This window comes from Lonchura striata, chromosome 4, assembly GCF_050655825.1.
Source record: "Lonchura striata isolate lonStrDom1 chromosome 4, ASM5065582v1, whole genome shotgun sequence".
In the NCBI taxonomy this organism is placed as follows: domain Eukaryota; kingdom Metazoa; phylum Chordata; class Aves; order Passeriformes; family Estrildidae; genus Lonchura; species Lonchura striata.
This window is the reverse complement of record NC_140706.1, coordinates 64,470,436-64,485,895: the sequence shown is the minus strand read 5'-3', so window position 1 is coordinate 64,485,895 and position 15,460 is coordinate 64,470,436. Positions and strand designations below refer to the sequence as shown.

Below are 15,460 nucleotides of genomic sequence, written 5' to 3'. Positions count from 1 at the left end.
GTTTGATGAAGTGCACTGTATTGGGCTGATGCACAAAATATCATAGTTTGCTGGCACGCACTATTTTTTTCTGCTTCTTCAGTGTAAAGGAAAAAAAAGAAAGAAAGAAAAAAAAAAGCTTGCTTAAAATATCCCTGCTGCTCTCCTGTAGCCCCTTCCTCCAGCACATCACACATTAATGCCAATCTTCTGGGAGACTGCAATTTGAACATAATGAGATAGTAATGAGCTTTGCACATGTCCCCAGTTCCAAGTGCTCCCCCCTCCCCAGCTCATTTCTCACAAACCTACCGAGATGTTTTGCTTGTTTTCCTGACACTGCAATTGTGACTCCCCCATCCTGCTCCCCCCTCCCAGCAAACCCCTGCTGCACCCTTCCCCTTAGGCTGCCAGCTCTAAAGAGCACCAAATGGGCTGGCACCGTCTTGTTTCCTGGACTAATGGATGCTTGTTTAAACACTGGAGCTGTTTGCATTGCTGCGGCTCACTGCATGTTAAACACAGTCCTCTGAAACCCTATGCCAATCCAATAAAGGTATCAGCAGTTCAGCGTGGGGAGGCAATTACTACAAAGTCCCAAGTGTGCCTTCTAAGCTCAAGGAAGGAAAATGTGATTGAACAACTAAAAGCAAAATCTGATTTTGGTTCAGCATCACTCGGAAGACATGAGGTTTCACAGTAGCCAGGCCTGTGGAGGGCAGGAGGAAGTCAATGGGTGAGCTGGGAAAGAGCAACTGCACATTGTTAAGAGGGCCTAGTTGTGCTCTCTTTCCTCCCTGCTCCTACCTTTTTTTTTTTTTTTTTTTTAAATTTTAAATTATATGCTGCCAATTTTGTTTCATCCTTCATTGATTCTTGAAACAATCCTTCCCCCGGTAAAGGTCCTTTCCTCTGTACAAAGTCATTGTCATATCAAAGTGGAAGTGTTACACAGGAGCAACTATGACAGAAAGCTGATGGTAACCAAAAAAAGATCTGTGCTTCATTGAGAGATGAAAAAAAATCCTAATCTCAGACTAATGATAGTCAATATTTCAGTGGACCTGCTCTTTACCTGGTTGAGGGCAGAAAGTCAAGAGAAAAAGAAGATGCATTTCAGTTCATTTAATACACAGAAAGCTGCTTTAAAGTGTTCTACTTCCTTTACTTTTAAGTGAAAGATAAGGAGAGGAGGTAGCAAGGGAATGCTTTCCTTTTATATTTTATATTTTTTGCTTTAATTTTAAACAGACTCTGTAAGATGACGTCACTCTGACAGCGGCTTTGCAAATGATATGGAAAGTTTTCCAAGCTTTTTTTTGTGGCCACAGCTACCCTCAGAAACCTAGGAAAAGGGGATTTGCCACAGCAGATGAGGCCAGCAAGCCAGAAAGCTTGGCATCCTGCCCCAGCTGTGTTCCACAGCTCCAAGGTTGTGGGGGGGCTAAAACTTTCCTCTCCCTTCCATGCTGCAGGGAAGGGACTGTGTGTAGAGCTGGGAATCAGGAGAAAAATCTTCGAGGGGGAACCTGTCCTCAGAGCTGAGTCCCCAGCACTGTGGGCCAGGTTTGCCCTGGAGAAGGGCAGGACCAGCAGAACACAACTGGCACCAGCCCATGCCCACAGCTCCTGAGCAATGCCCCGCCAGGGCTGGCATCTGCCTAATGGGCTTAAGGATCAGGCTGGCCCTTCAAAGCAAACTTCTCACAGGTCAAAAATCCAGTGTGATGCTAAGAAGTGCAGGCTGAAAGGCAGAGGGTTGTGCCAATTAGCTAATTACTGAAGGATGAATATCATCTGACTGCCATCACTCCCACTGGCAGGGAGATGCTGCCATTCTCCACACTGCAGCAAGGACAGGGGGAAAAAAGCAGTCTAGCTTTGGAAAGGGCTATCTGCAGGGGAGACTACTTCTTTATTTATTTTCTTACAATTTAGGAAAACAACTTTTGGGGGCAGGATGGAGTTAATCCCAAAATCTCACCTTTCCTGCTCAAGAATTAGTCTCAGAGCTGCAAACCCCCTGCAGATTCCAAACTCAGGGCAAGCAACAGGATACCACAGGCAGCTAGTTAGAGAGTGACTGCCTGATGGGTGTTTTGACAGGAATGAGGAGCTTTAAACCAAGAAGGTAAAAGTGTTGGGAAACATTTGGTTTGTTTTGTTTATTTGAAAAAAAAAAAAGAAAGAAAGAAAAAAGTGCACAGTAATTTTCTTATTTTCGGTTTTACATCAAAACACAAACAAACAGCACTTGTTTTTGCTGGTATTCTTGCCAGAGCTGGGGCAGGGGAGAGAATGAGCTGGAGACATAATGTCTAGGTAAAGGGGGAATCCTTCCATACACTGCTCTTCAGTTAGGGCTTGGAATTTAGAGATATAATTTCCATACCTTAGAACAGAGATTGTTACTAAGAAGGCAGGGCAAAGAGCATCATTGTGCAGGGTGGATCAATGCAGCAGCCAGAGCCCAACCAATACCAAAACAAAAACCAGGCTGTCTTGAAAGCATCACACCCAGACATTCCCAAGAGGTTATTGTCAAATTATATGTAACTCCTTCTCTCTTGAAGCTGAGAATACAGTTTATGTGAGGGCTTGAGAAACCCACTCACCTACTCTCCAGTGGTAAGTGGAATGATTTCCTGATGAGACTGGGGAAGGATGTGGCTCTTAAAATCACCAACTGCTGTAGAATCTAGCCTTTAACTTGAACAACACAGCAAGAACAAAAAAAACCCTGCCCATGTGATTGCATAAATAACATCTAAAACATGACCATTGATGTGCTTGTGTTTCTGAGTCTGCAGACAGGCTTCTGCTCTTCCCAAGAAGCTGCACCGTGAAATCAATAAGACTCATTAAGAATAATCAGTACCCTATGGGCAGCAGCAAAACTGCCAAGAATCCTGCCAGTTTTGTCCTTCTGCTGTTACTGGGAAGCTCTGATTGACAAGAAAGGTAGATTTCCCACTTGATTACAATTCAGCAGTGAGAGGAAGTCCTACAGGAAGGTCTAGCCACAGCATCCCACAAGGAATATCAGTATTTGCTCCAGAGAAGGGCTTTGCAAGCTGACAATCACCTCCACATGTGTGTCATCCCACTGAAACGCAGGATGAGGCTGTTTGCTGTCTCCTTTTGCATCCTGGTATGCTGCTTATTCCTTGAACTCCTCAACTCCTCAACAAGATTTCCTGCCTCCTGACACCCCACTGTGCTGGTGAGTTGATAATCTTCAGCTTCCCAGCTTTGAGATGCACAGGGAGCTATACCATGAAAGACAGAGCAGGCTGTTAAATAGCACAAGGTGTGCTAGAGGTTCATTTTATTCTCTTAACTCTAGCACTGCAACTAGAGGATCTGCCACCCACTGTCTTCCATGAACCACTGAAGAGATATCTTGGGACTCAAGAAAGGGACTCGGTGGTCCCTTCACCTTGTTCAAGGTCTGCTTCTCCCCAGTTTCCATCTCATTCCAGTGATTTCCTGTTTTTGCTTGTTCCCTTCAGCCTAGAACCTCCTTGGGCACTGAGCTGGCCTTAGAGCACAGAATACATGCTCTCTGACATACACTGGCACAAGTGACAAAATAGATGTGTAGACAGGGTCACTGAAGATGAATCCCCAAGGAGATTTTAATTTCAGAATGAAATTATTACCAATTTTTAGAGATTCACTTACTTGAAGGCATACATTTACATACTTGTTACTTGTTTAAAACATATTTCACTATTTGATTTGAAATGGTACTTCTGAAGAGTCTGACTGGTTTCCTTCTTTGAGATATGACTCCAGGAAACGCACAAAGAATACAATCAAGTTTAAAGTAACAAGAACTTCCTCCTTCCCATCCCCTTTTAATAAAATGCACATAAATATATGACAGCATAGTCATATATTTACAGATTAAGTTGATCATTCCTCAGAATAAAATAGCTTTTTCCAGGAACCTGGAACCTAGGTTTACACAATGGAGATAGTTTCCTATTAATTAATACTGTGGAAGAAAAGTGTAATAAATTGCTTTACATCCAATGTCTGTAATCTGTTTAGATAAAAAAAAAAACCAAACAACCCAGAACATTCTTATAATTCACACTTTCAAGAGAAATAAATGTAAGGATTGACAGACACTACATTTGTCAGGAGAAAAACCTAGGGGAAAGAAAAAATCCTCTGAATGCTCCTCAACCATAGTATCATCTCATCAGAAGATGAACAGGGTGACACAGAGGTAAAGGAAATTGAGAAGATTCCATTTCCTGCTTCATTTCCTGCAGGGAAAATCTGCAGGTAGGTTTCACCATTACAAATCCAAACCACTACAGGTGGACTAAATGCTTTGCTTGCAGTCCCAGGCCTCCATGGGAAGCACTCAGTTACAAGCGAGAGTGGGTGAGCTCCTGGAAAGGCAAGAGAAAGTGGAGGTGTGAAGAATAAGGAATGGGGGTTGTCACTTCCAATCTTGGTTCCTAAGTCCTGAGCAGGGGAAGTACAAGCTCCACTACAGAAGATACACTATTGGCCTGGGAAGTGGAATTTCAGGTTGTTAGTTACAGAAACAAGAGAGAGAAAAAAACCCAAAAACCCGAAACACCAGAAGCAACCACCTACATTTTCATTTCCAGGGCAGTTCAAATAGCAAGTGTGTCTCAGCTACACATACAGAGGAGCCAGGTTTTGAAAAATACCAAGTATCATATTTCTGAACATGAGACTTTTGCACCTACCTTTGAACAGGTACCCCAAAACCGAAATACATTTCTGGAAATATTTTTTATTTCTGCCAGTTTACATCAATAGTCACTGGCTTGAAATCAGCAACATGAGACTGGCATTCACTGTCACTACCACATAGCAGTGCACAAAAATGGCAAGTCATCAGCTGTACTTCACTTAAGGTACCAAATGAGAATGTTATGATATGCCCAAGAATTAATAAACTTACATCAGGAACTGCTGACTACATGTGATTTTGGTTGGGCTCTTTAAGAAGATTGAAGAATGGAGGCCAATTAGATGCTATTTTCACTTTGCAGAACACCCCGAGAGTGGCCATGGGGCAGAATTTAGAAAGCACACTAGGGATTAATGGGCCTTGTGGTACTGACAGACAAAGGAAGCTGGTTTGGTTTCAAACAGCAGAAGATATCTCCACTTTTCGTCATTAGCTGTGTCTCACATTGGAACTTTTGATGTTGTAGCTCAACCAGCTCCTCAGATTCCTGCAACTCATAGTACAGCATCTAAAACAAACTGAAAACAGTGGCAGGTTCCCCTTAAAATCCCTCACTGAAATAATTTCTAAAGTGGATTCTGGTACTTCCCCAAATAAAGTCTGTGACAGAGCCAAAGTGTTTCACTTGCAGTGATGTTGAGGACTGGGCATGGCCAGCCTTTGCCATAACGACTGGATTTGGTAGTTTCTCTTGGTGCCCATGTCAGCAGGACAAATCAATTATCATTTTCAGTATGTTTCTGGTGTTTTGAGCACTGCCAGCAGATTGAAAGGATAATGCAAAAAATCCTTTTTTGCATAAAAAGGATTGCAGCTGATCAGGGCACCAGGCCTTTTTCTACCAACTAAATGGAACAACTGACCTCTTTGGCCTGAGACACCAGATTTCTAGATCCTACAATGGAGATTTAAGGTCATCCAGTAACAATACTTTCTCTTTTCTCTACGGCATATTTAGATAATCAGAGAAATGACTATTAGCGGTAACAATAAAGCAAATAAATCAATAAATCAAAATAATTCAATTCCAGTAACTGGCAAGGGTAACTTAGGGATCAAAATTCAGATATCAATATAAAACTCAGATTTGAAAGTAATTTTTCAGAGACCGTGCAATTCATAGACAATTTATAGTGATGCCTACAGGAAAGCTCACCCAGCTGTGGGACAGGTATCCAATCCCCTCCAAGTCAGTCCAGCTCCACAGTGACCCACAGAACTCCAGCTTACACTTCTTTGGATGTGCTGTGAGAGTGCTCTTATATAGATAACACCATTGCACACTTTTCCTAGAACAGCTTCCCTCCTCCCTCTGAGCTCACAGGGATGTGTGCTGATGTGGATGCATGGCGATGTATGAGAAAGATCACTACACATTTCAGCTCTTGGTTAATTATCTAGCTTGCATATGTTCCACTGTACTTCTGCCTTCCATCTGCTCCACCCAAGGAAATCCTTTAGAAAGCTTTGAGAACAGGGGAAAAAAAAATCCAGGCAAATATAATGTTTCTCTTGGTACTTCTGTATTAGTGGCCAGCCTGATAGTTCTGCCTATGGAAGTGACAAGATTTGCATTGTTTGGCCTTCATTTCCCTTCAGAAGAAAGCACAGAGACTATCATTGACAGTGTTGTACAGACAGAAAGAAACCATATAAATATGTACAAAGCTTTCCCTGGATGTTCTTCCAGTAAAAATTCAGGGATTATTCTATTGCAATTTGAACAAGTGATCACTCCAAACCAGAGTTTCCAGAATTTAAATAGTCTTGTAATTAATATAATTCTGGATATGATCCACTCTTCACATAAATCCCCTACCTGAGTAACAGCTGCAAATCAGAACCACAACAGACATCATGGGCATGCCAAGTGAGCAGCCTTTTGGGCTGCCTGATTTTGGCAGCTAATACCTGCAGAAGCTTCTGTCTTCCTGCTCCTTGCTGGGCAGAATGACCTCATGACAGGAACCTGGCAGATTTTGCAAGTAACACATGGTGTTGAAGACTCAGCTCCACTAGGAACCAGGTCCCTTGTGTCAGCTGCAACCCAGCTCTGAATGCCACAAAGTTAGGGAATACTTGAGTTGCACTTTTCCCCCTTCAACCCTGCCTCATTTGATTACTTTGTCTTCCAGGACTTTATCTTCATTCCAGCTTACAAAGCATCTCCTGCTGGTGGACTGACAAAAAGAGAGCCAGTAACAAAGCAGCCTAATATTGTCCTAGTCAGAAAATTCTCCTCAGAAAAATAAGTGACAGGAGGGAAACACCATGGAGTACAAAGGCTGTGCTGATGTTAGCTCTGCATCTCCAGCTCCTATTGATATTTACTCCTGAAATGTGTTGCCACTTAGTCAGTAACAACAGGAACATCAGCCAGCACTGATTTTAAGAAAGTAGATAAAGGAAAATGTTTTTTTTTTCTTCTTTCTCTCATTTAGCTCCCATGGCCAGCCCCTACCTGGACCATGTGTCTGGGGCTCTGCCAAGAGGCTGTGCCCTGGCTCAGGGCAGGGAATACCCTGCATGTCTGTCCTGACATTTGCTGGGCCTTTGCCCAGCTATTAGTGGCTTACCCCATCACATACTATTATATGCTCCATGATGTTTACAGGCTGGACAGCTAAATATTTGCCTGATCTAATTTTTCTTTGAGTAAATCAAACTTTGGGTCTGATAAATTTGCTCAGTAACAGGTGACTTTTGACCCTTTGGGCCTTTCTTCTTTCCGAGGTCCATGATGGGTGTGTTGTGAAACCAGAGCCTGGCTGTCACTGAGTTAGGGTCTGGGAGAGAAGATGATAGAGAGCATAATTGTCATAATTGCCATAATTGTCATCTCAGATGGAAACCTTTCCACTCCAAACTGAAGTTTCCAGCACTACCATTTGTAGGAGGAAGAAGGCACACAGCAACATTCTCTCCAGTGCTTCCCTACTTTGCCTTTCCACCCATCTACGCTTCTCAGGGGAACTGGAGAACAGAAGGTCTCAAGGTGTCTATTTTCCTCTTGGCCATTCCTGCTAGACCAAGCCCTGAGGTGCCAGAAGTAATCTTGCAATGAACTAGCAACACATTTAAGAGATAATGAACAACATGGATACAGCTCTCCTTAAAGGAGCATACTGGTACCTTGACTAGGAGTAAGGAGATAAAAAAAATAAATCACAGCAGCCTCACTTAAAACTACATCTGATGCAGAGTTGTTGCAGGACCTTTAAAGAGAAGAGATGGGATTAAGAGAGACCAACAGGAGGTAAAAACATTCTGTATATGAAGCCCTTTGCCTAGTCTGCTTCAGTAAGTCAGTATTTCTCAGGAAAAAACAGACAAATTCATAAAGTGCCTTCATGGAAACAGAACATCCTATAGCAAAGAAACTCTACTTTATTAATGTCCTAATGACCTGGAGAAGGTATTAGTCAAAACATTTATTCTATGAAGCTACATGAAATCAACTATTTCAATCCCTTCTTCTCCAAAAGCTTTGGTCTCTGTGAAAGAGCTTGTCTCTACACATTCCACAGAAAGACAGGACAACCAGTCTCCTTTTTTCTTGACAAATATTCTGATAATCCTTACTAGTTTATTATTTTTATCCATAACAATCAGATTGTTATGCAATTCCTAACTGCAGCAAGAATTGTATAAAGACTAATGCCTAGATCTCACTGACAAAGGATTTTAACATCATAGATTATCTTTGAAGAAACATAAGCACAACAGAGTTGTTCTAGGCAAAATATTCACTCTACTTTCCCAGATGATGCTTTGAATAGATAAGTGAAGAACTGGAATGTCAAAATATGACACATAATTAATAAATTCGTATCAACAAATTCTTTTCTTCACAGTGCAAAGTACTGCTTGAGCCAAGAGTCCCACATCACAGGGAAAGCAGGGACAAGTGAGGTTTATTTGTTCAACTTGCAGATAGCAGCTCTACTCAGGCGAGTTTCTAGAAACTGAAGGACCTTCAGTATTTCAAAAAGTGAGGAAACTTTTCATCCTTTCTATAGGAGATGAGCACCCTTCTAACAGGAGGGCAGCCACGATACCCTCAAAACCAAGAAACAGTGCACAGGCAAAATACCACCTCCTGATCCTGAATTATGTAACCCGTGCCCAGCCTTTGGGATTGTTTATTATTGTAGCAGTAATTTTCTAGTAAGGTGCTGGAATGCCTTTGAGAATGTCTTTGGCTTTGGCTAAATTAAAAATGTTTTCAATTATTATTATTTCCAACTAGAGTCTCTCTCTTTTGGGATTTTGCAAATGGCACCTGTATGCATTTTCTGCTCATCGGGTAACCAATCTCAGTAGAATCCTTACACCATGTGAGAGTCCATGGGAACTGAAAATAGTTTACCCTAGATAGATGAATTTATATCATTACGTTATAAAAGCTTCTGCAGAAAGAATACTTTCTAGCAGGTGTCAAGCTTCTGTACTGTGTAATCTATCATCAAATCTCAAAGACATCTGGCCAATTATTTTATTTTCCTTTTAAAAACCAAGGAAGGGAAACAAAAGCAAATTCAACATTTACATTACTATTTGTGGAACTGAAAACAATATTTTTTCCAGCAGGTTATGTCTTATTTACTTTTTGTGTAACATGTTGACAAATTAAATATTTTCTAGAAAGATTCTCTGCTACCATTTAAAAATGGAGGTTTTTCCACTTTATGACAGCTTTAATCAATGTTGAAATTATTTTTAAGAAAGGTGGGCAGATGCTGCTCACTTTGAATTATTTCGTTTCTTTGGGGAATATTTTCCTAGGCACAGCCTGAATTTGGACTTTCAAATTCCTTTGTTTGATAAGACAGGTCAGCATACTTTGGCCCCCCAAAATCTGATTAGTGCAAAACACCAAAAGCATCTCCTGCAGTACAGTGGTAACAGCAGCAATGAAGATTTCATGGAGTAACTCTAATGGGAACTCAGTTCTGGACCGCGTTTGAGAACTTTCTGAAAGGTGCCAATGTAATTTAGGCTGTAATCCTTATCCTCAGCAACAGGCAGGACTATGCAAATTGTGCTGTCCACAATTTGGACATAGTATCTCTCAACATAGCACTGTTTGGGGAGAAGTCAAGTTTTTTATGCTGCTTAAACTAAAACTTTCCTGCCACAAGTTACCTTGCATGCACACACAGCTCAAGGAGAAAGGTAACTCCTCTGAATGAGGGAAAGAGTCCTTAAGGAAAATCAAACACAGACCACCCAGTCCCCATTTCCCCTGAATCTTCTTTGTTTTCTATTTTCTAAACATTTTTCTCTTAGCCTTAAGATCCTTTGCTGTTCATGTCCAACCCTTACCCCAAAAGTTCTTGGTCGCCATCACAGCACGCAACACTACTCCCTGCAGCAGAGCACGCTGGCCTCTGCAAAATGCATCCCAATTCCATGATAAGGACAATAGACTCCTCAGAGCTTGGCAATTTTTGTAAGCAAATAGCAGCTACCTCTTAAGACGGGGAGGCTAAATAATGTGCACCTTTTCATTGTTTCTGGATGTAAAACTTGCTAAATTCACCCGTTTTGCAATCCTCTAGCAGCTCCCTATTCGTAAGCAGCAAATAGGGATCCTTAAAAAATATGAGCAGATAATTTGCAGTGTAATAAAAAAGTGAACTACAAGTTGCAGGAAGGGGGGAAAAGTAAAAAGGAAGGAAAAAAAAGCAACAGCAATGAGCGACAACTTCCTCTTGACATTAATTTCAGCTGGTAAGAGTTCCATACTGGGAACCACACAGATACTATCACTGGTTTTGTCAGAGAATCCTTCTCAAATTTCACCTAACCCATTTAAACTCCTGCTGCTGTTGCAAAAGCATCATAAAAATAGCAGCAAAACTGTGCTTTCTGAAGCAAGCAGTGCAGAAAAATCTCCTTCACAAAAGCAAAGCTTGCAGCGTGCTGTAATTAAGGCCCCATCCCGACAGCGGGAGCATGGAGTTTCATTCCAAATATAGCAGAAGGCTCTCTGATGTACAACCCCCCTTCTAATGCAAGATTTACAAAATCAGTCAGTATATGCCAGCCTCCTCCTAAGAATTCTTTAAGAAATATCTGGGGTTCCAGTGCAGGGAGCTTTAGAGCAGTAGTCTTCGGTGTCAGTAATTTTTGTTGGTTTATTCCTTGCCTACACAGTGCTCAGGGTAGGGCATCCCCTACTCACAGGCAGGAGAAGCAGCCTCTGCCAGACCTGTTGGCTCAAGCAGGTGGCAGCACACACACAACACAAAGACAAATCCCCCAAACCCTTGACTTTTCCCCTAATATTGATCTCTATCCAGCTTCCAGCAACTGCTTCTCATGGCATTTTACCTTGAGCTGGGAAGGCAGTAAGGACTCCGTCAGCTTTGGATTGTCTTTTCTTTAGTTCAGTGTAAAGCAGAGATTTAAGCCAGCTTGGACTAGCTCATACTAAAATGCAGCATGGCTAACAGGCGTGAATGAGATTCCACCAAATGTAAACTGAGTTTGGAAACCATCTTCTTAATTAGATATTCCTGATGTCAGGAAAATAATCCATGATGTCAGAAGTTTATGTCCAAAAAGGAGACAGTGGAGTCATGCAAATCTATTTGAATAAAAGGAGAGGCCACAGGGCATCACCCTGGGGTCTCTCAAATTGATAGAGGATGCAGACTCTTTTTTATCCTAATTTCCCAGCTGCATTTCCCTCTCTCTTTCCCTATTGGTTGAGGTACTTGAGAGGTACAGACTTCCCGAATTGCCTAATACAGACACCCCCCTTCCAATGTGCATTCTCTCCTGCCCCCCTTCTTTTTCTGTCTCCGCTCTTTTTCTCCAAGTCCAGGAATTTAGCATGGCCTTGGGTGAGCAATGGTCTGTGTCAATTAGTGGGATTCCTATGGAATTTATGGTTACTCTTATTGCTTTTTTCAAATATCTGTATCTGGATTTATTACCTGCAGGCCCACAGTTTGTTCATAAAGACACCTCTCTCATTCCTTTCACTAATATAGATCAGCTCTCAATCCTAACTGCATCATTGGATGGCAGAATAATTCATAATTTCCACAAAGAAGCTGTCTTTTAACTCTGAAGAAATGGAACTCTAGCCTGTGTTTTGTCTGTGTTTCTGGTCCAGCCTGCAGGTCTTCCCATCTGCATCCTGTAGCATTTCTGGAGCAAAGGAAAAAGGAAGGAAGCTCTGGGGTAACCCTCCGTGGCACTGCCCATGTTGCTGGAACTTCTTGTGCGTGGGTAAGCAGCTCTGGGTGAGAGCCTCTGAAGAGGTGGACACAGCTCTGAGGTTTGACAACACCAGACAGGATCATTGTTCCCAAGAAGGTGTGTGCTATGACTGCTTTGGACAGCTGTAATGCAGCTGGGTAAATTATAAAAACAGTAATATGCTCCTAGCAAAAATCCATTTTTGATAGAGTCCAGCCTGCTCCTCCCTGAACTCTGTAAGCTGAGTCCAGCTGCTGGCAACGTGCAGCTCAAAGCTGGGCTGTGGGCTTTGTGGCCAGTTCTGTGGACCTGTGCAGCACCCAAGCAAGCTTAGCAGAAGAAGAATTCATCACCTCAGCTCCACCCCTGATGGCTGACTATGCTAAAACTACAGGAGAGCTGCAGGAACATGGGGATACCCTGGACATACTACCAAATAGTGGGATGTGCTCAGGTACTTACAAGAGAAGCATGTTTCCCCAGTCTATGCTGCCCTGGATGAGCCCAAGGATATACCTTTTTCTGCCCTCCCTTTCCAAGCATTTAATCTGTGCAAAATTCAGACCTGCTGCAGTGTACAGCATTTAATACTGATCTGCACACGACATCATTCACCTTCCTGAGGGTGGGCACAACAGAGACAGTGCAGAGCATCAGACCCTGGGACATCCCAGGCTGTCTTGTGGATGAATGGCTAAATTTCCTGACATAAAATCCAGGATCCTGCATGTCTCTGGCTGCTCTTCTTGGAAGTCTTAACATTTCTGCTGTTCTGTGCAGCCCCATGCAGGATGAACTTCTCTTCTACTGCATATACCAAAAGTCACATGGAAAAGTGAGCACTGTCACAGTCTGTATCCATGTCCTTTATAAAGTGCATTTAGTAAGAGGCTACAGGCTGTGTGTGGAAGCTGTGAACATTTAACAGTGAGTAAATCCACTGTTTACCCAAGGCTGTTTTCCTTGTGGCTGTTTCTTTTTTTCAGTAACATGCATGCATGCCCTTGGTGTTTACTGTCAGCAATTTTCAATATGCTGACATGGCTGAAAGTGACCACAAAGCCAAAGCAAACAGGCAAAGAGGATAAGCCCAAGTAGAACTGTCAGGAGGCACAGACTTCAACTTTGCAATCCTGCAGCAGGATTAAGGACCAAGGTAATCCAGCCCTTATGGAAAAGAATTGGATCCCTGTGCCACAATGTCCATAACCTGTGTGAGGGAGGAAGGAGCACAGCAGCACAGATGACACCACCTCCCTGTCCCCTGAGGCTGTGTCTGGAGAATCAAGAGCTGTCCCAAGCAGGCTCTGACATCCCAGCACACAGGACCAATTCAGAGCCAGGATTTTATAGCTACTCTGCTGCAAACTCCTTGCAGACCCCAGCAGGGATTTAAGAGCTGTCCTGAGAGCAGAGCCATGATTTCTCCTTACTGGAGGCCAGATCTGAGTTTCCTCAAAGTGACATTCAGCCTTTTTCCTGGGCTGTGGCACACCCACCACCTTCTGCTGACAGATACAGCTTCAGGTGAAACAATATAAACAAATTCCACCATGGAATTAGGAGAGAAAGGGAGGCCTTTAAAAAATACCTGGCACCTGATAAAATAGCTGCCCACAGCAAATACATACAGCACCCTGATACAAGTGCTTGAGGGTTAGAAACAAGCTTCTGTTCATTCATTTTTTTAAAAAACCACATATTTTCCAAGGCCAGTAATTGTATTAAACTTTTCAGGATTAGATTTTTCCACCCTCACAGCAGTTTTCAGTCCAAGATATCAAAAAGATAGACATAACAATGATTAACATTGTCCATTTTCCTTTGTCCCAGTCCCAGGACTGGCAGATTTGGAGCAACATCTGTGCACATATGTACCAGAGGAGCAAATAATTATTTTTATTAATGTCCTCCATAATTATGGAGAATATAATTATTTATGTAGTGTCTACTAAAATACGCAATCTTTTACTTTTTGAGGAACATCTGCATCAATGGCAAAGAGAAGGAAAAATGAGAAATGCTGGGTTCATGGAGACTTCCCAACATTACTTCAGGCATTAGTCCAGTAAAGTATAGTGAATAAAGCCCACTTTGTAGTGGACAGGGATAAGTGAGCTCTCCAGAGAGTTACTCAGATCCTCTAACTTAGATGCTGCTCCAGAAATGCCTCTGGCACCCATGAAAACAACCAGGATCTACCTGGTTTTGACTGATCAGCACAGCAGTTGTATTCTTTACTGCTCTGTTGCTCAGTCTCTTTCTTATCCCTTCCTAAACTGCAGTAAAAACATTCCTCCAAACTGAAGCCAGCAGGGCAACACAATTACAATAAGACTCGCAAAATATAATCATTTGCATATCCGTGACTGACACAGAAGATCATTAATTAGGCATTCTGAGTATATGTATATATGTATAAATTAGCATCTCTTCATCATTTAGACTGTAATAGGTTTTTTTTATATCTGAATATTAACTATGTAGGAAAATTACTAAGTTTTCCACGGAAGGGCATTCAACAAGAAATTTCATCAGCAAAAATAAAATGAGAATTACAAAAATAATCAAAATAGTGGAGTGAACACTGAAGAATCTGCTTGGTAGTGCCTGTTTCCTGCTCTGTTCCACCTTATTTGTCGCAAGCTCTCTGCTACCTCTCACTACCCAAGCACATGCATCCCCAACAATTCTCTATGGTAGGAGCATTTCAGCAGTACTATTTTTGAATGAATTTAAAATACAATGTAAAAACCTTCAGGATTTCATACATCTGCTATCCACAATCCCTGCACCTCATTAAGATTAAAGAGGACACAGACTGAGAGGAGAGCTTCTGACTTCACCACTAGCTAGCCGAGCTCCCAAAGACACGCATCTTGCACCAGTGCAGACTAATTCTTACTGAGGAGAATAATTAGAAGGAAACAGGACTTTTAAATTTTTTAAAAAGCTGGATGTAACCTCTTTGCAGGGAGTAAAAGACACTTCAAAGACTGCACTTTCACAAGTGAAAGAAATCTGGTGACTTTGGAAGTATGAGATGACAGCTTGAAAAATTACCAAAGCTTACAGCTCTTGAACAGAAATAAACAAGGCAGGAATGTTGGTAGCATTTATAGGCAAGACAGAAACTAATGAAGATATAACTGCCAATAATAATATTAAAAAATTTTGCTCAGAGCTACAAAATGCACAAATGGTAGACAAAAAAAAAAAAAAAAGATAACAAGGGGGTATCAGATAGTAAAAGCAGAAGCAGCTGCTTTTCTGTGCTGCTTTACCCTTTCCAAGCATCTGACCTGTACCTTTAAGAACACTGATGTTTACAGTCAACCAGTGAAATGGAAAACCAATCAAGAAATGAAAAATGAACAGAAACAGCATCCTCCAAAGAGCAGATATTTATCTAGCAGAAAATGAAGATGAACTTCATAACATGGAAGTTCTTACTGGGTTGCCTATAAGGGATCATATTAGTAAACACAGAAAATGGAAAGCACACTAGCAAAAGAACAAAGTGCGAAA

General features: G+C 41.8%; 1 protein-coding gene across 8 annotated transcripts in view; it reads right to left on the bottom strand.

Annotated features, from left to right (window-relative positions):
- The window catches only part of MAML3 (mastermind like transcriptional coactivator 3), a 243,629-nt gene that overhangs the window by 102,490 nt on the left and 125,679 nt on the right, over positions 1 to 15,460 (bottom strand). Inside the window, exon 1 of one of the 8 annotated variants that reach the window (XM_085578257.1) lies at positions 1 to 15,445. This exon is cut by the window's left edge and continues 12,548 nt beyond it. The exons of the other annotated variants lie outside the window; for them this stretch is intronic. The gene's annotated coding sequence lies outside the window, so the exon portion shown is untranslated. Of the gene's footprint in view, positions 15,446 to 15,460 lie in introns of those variants that run through there. 8 annotated transcript variants of the gene reach the window in all.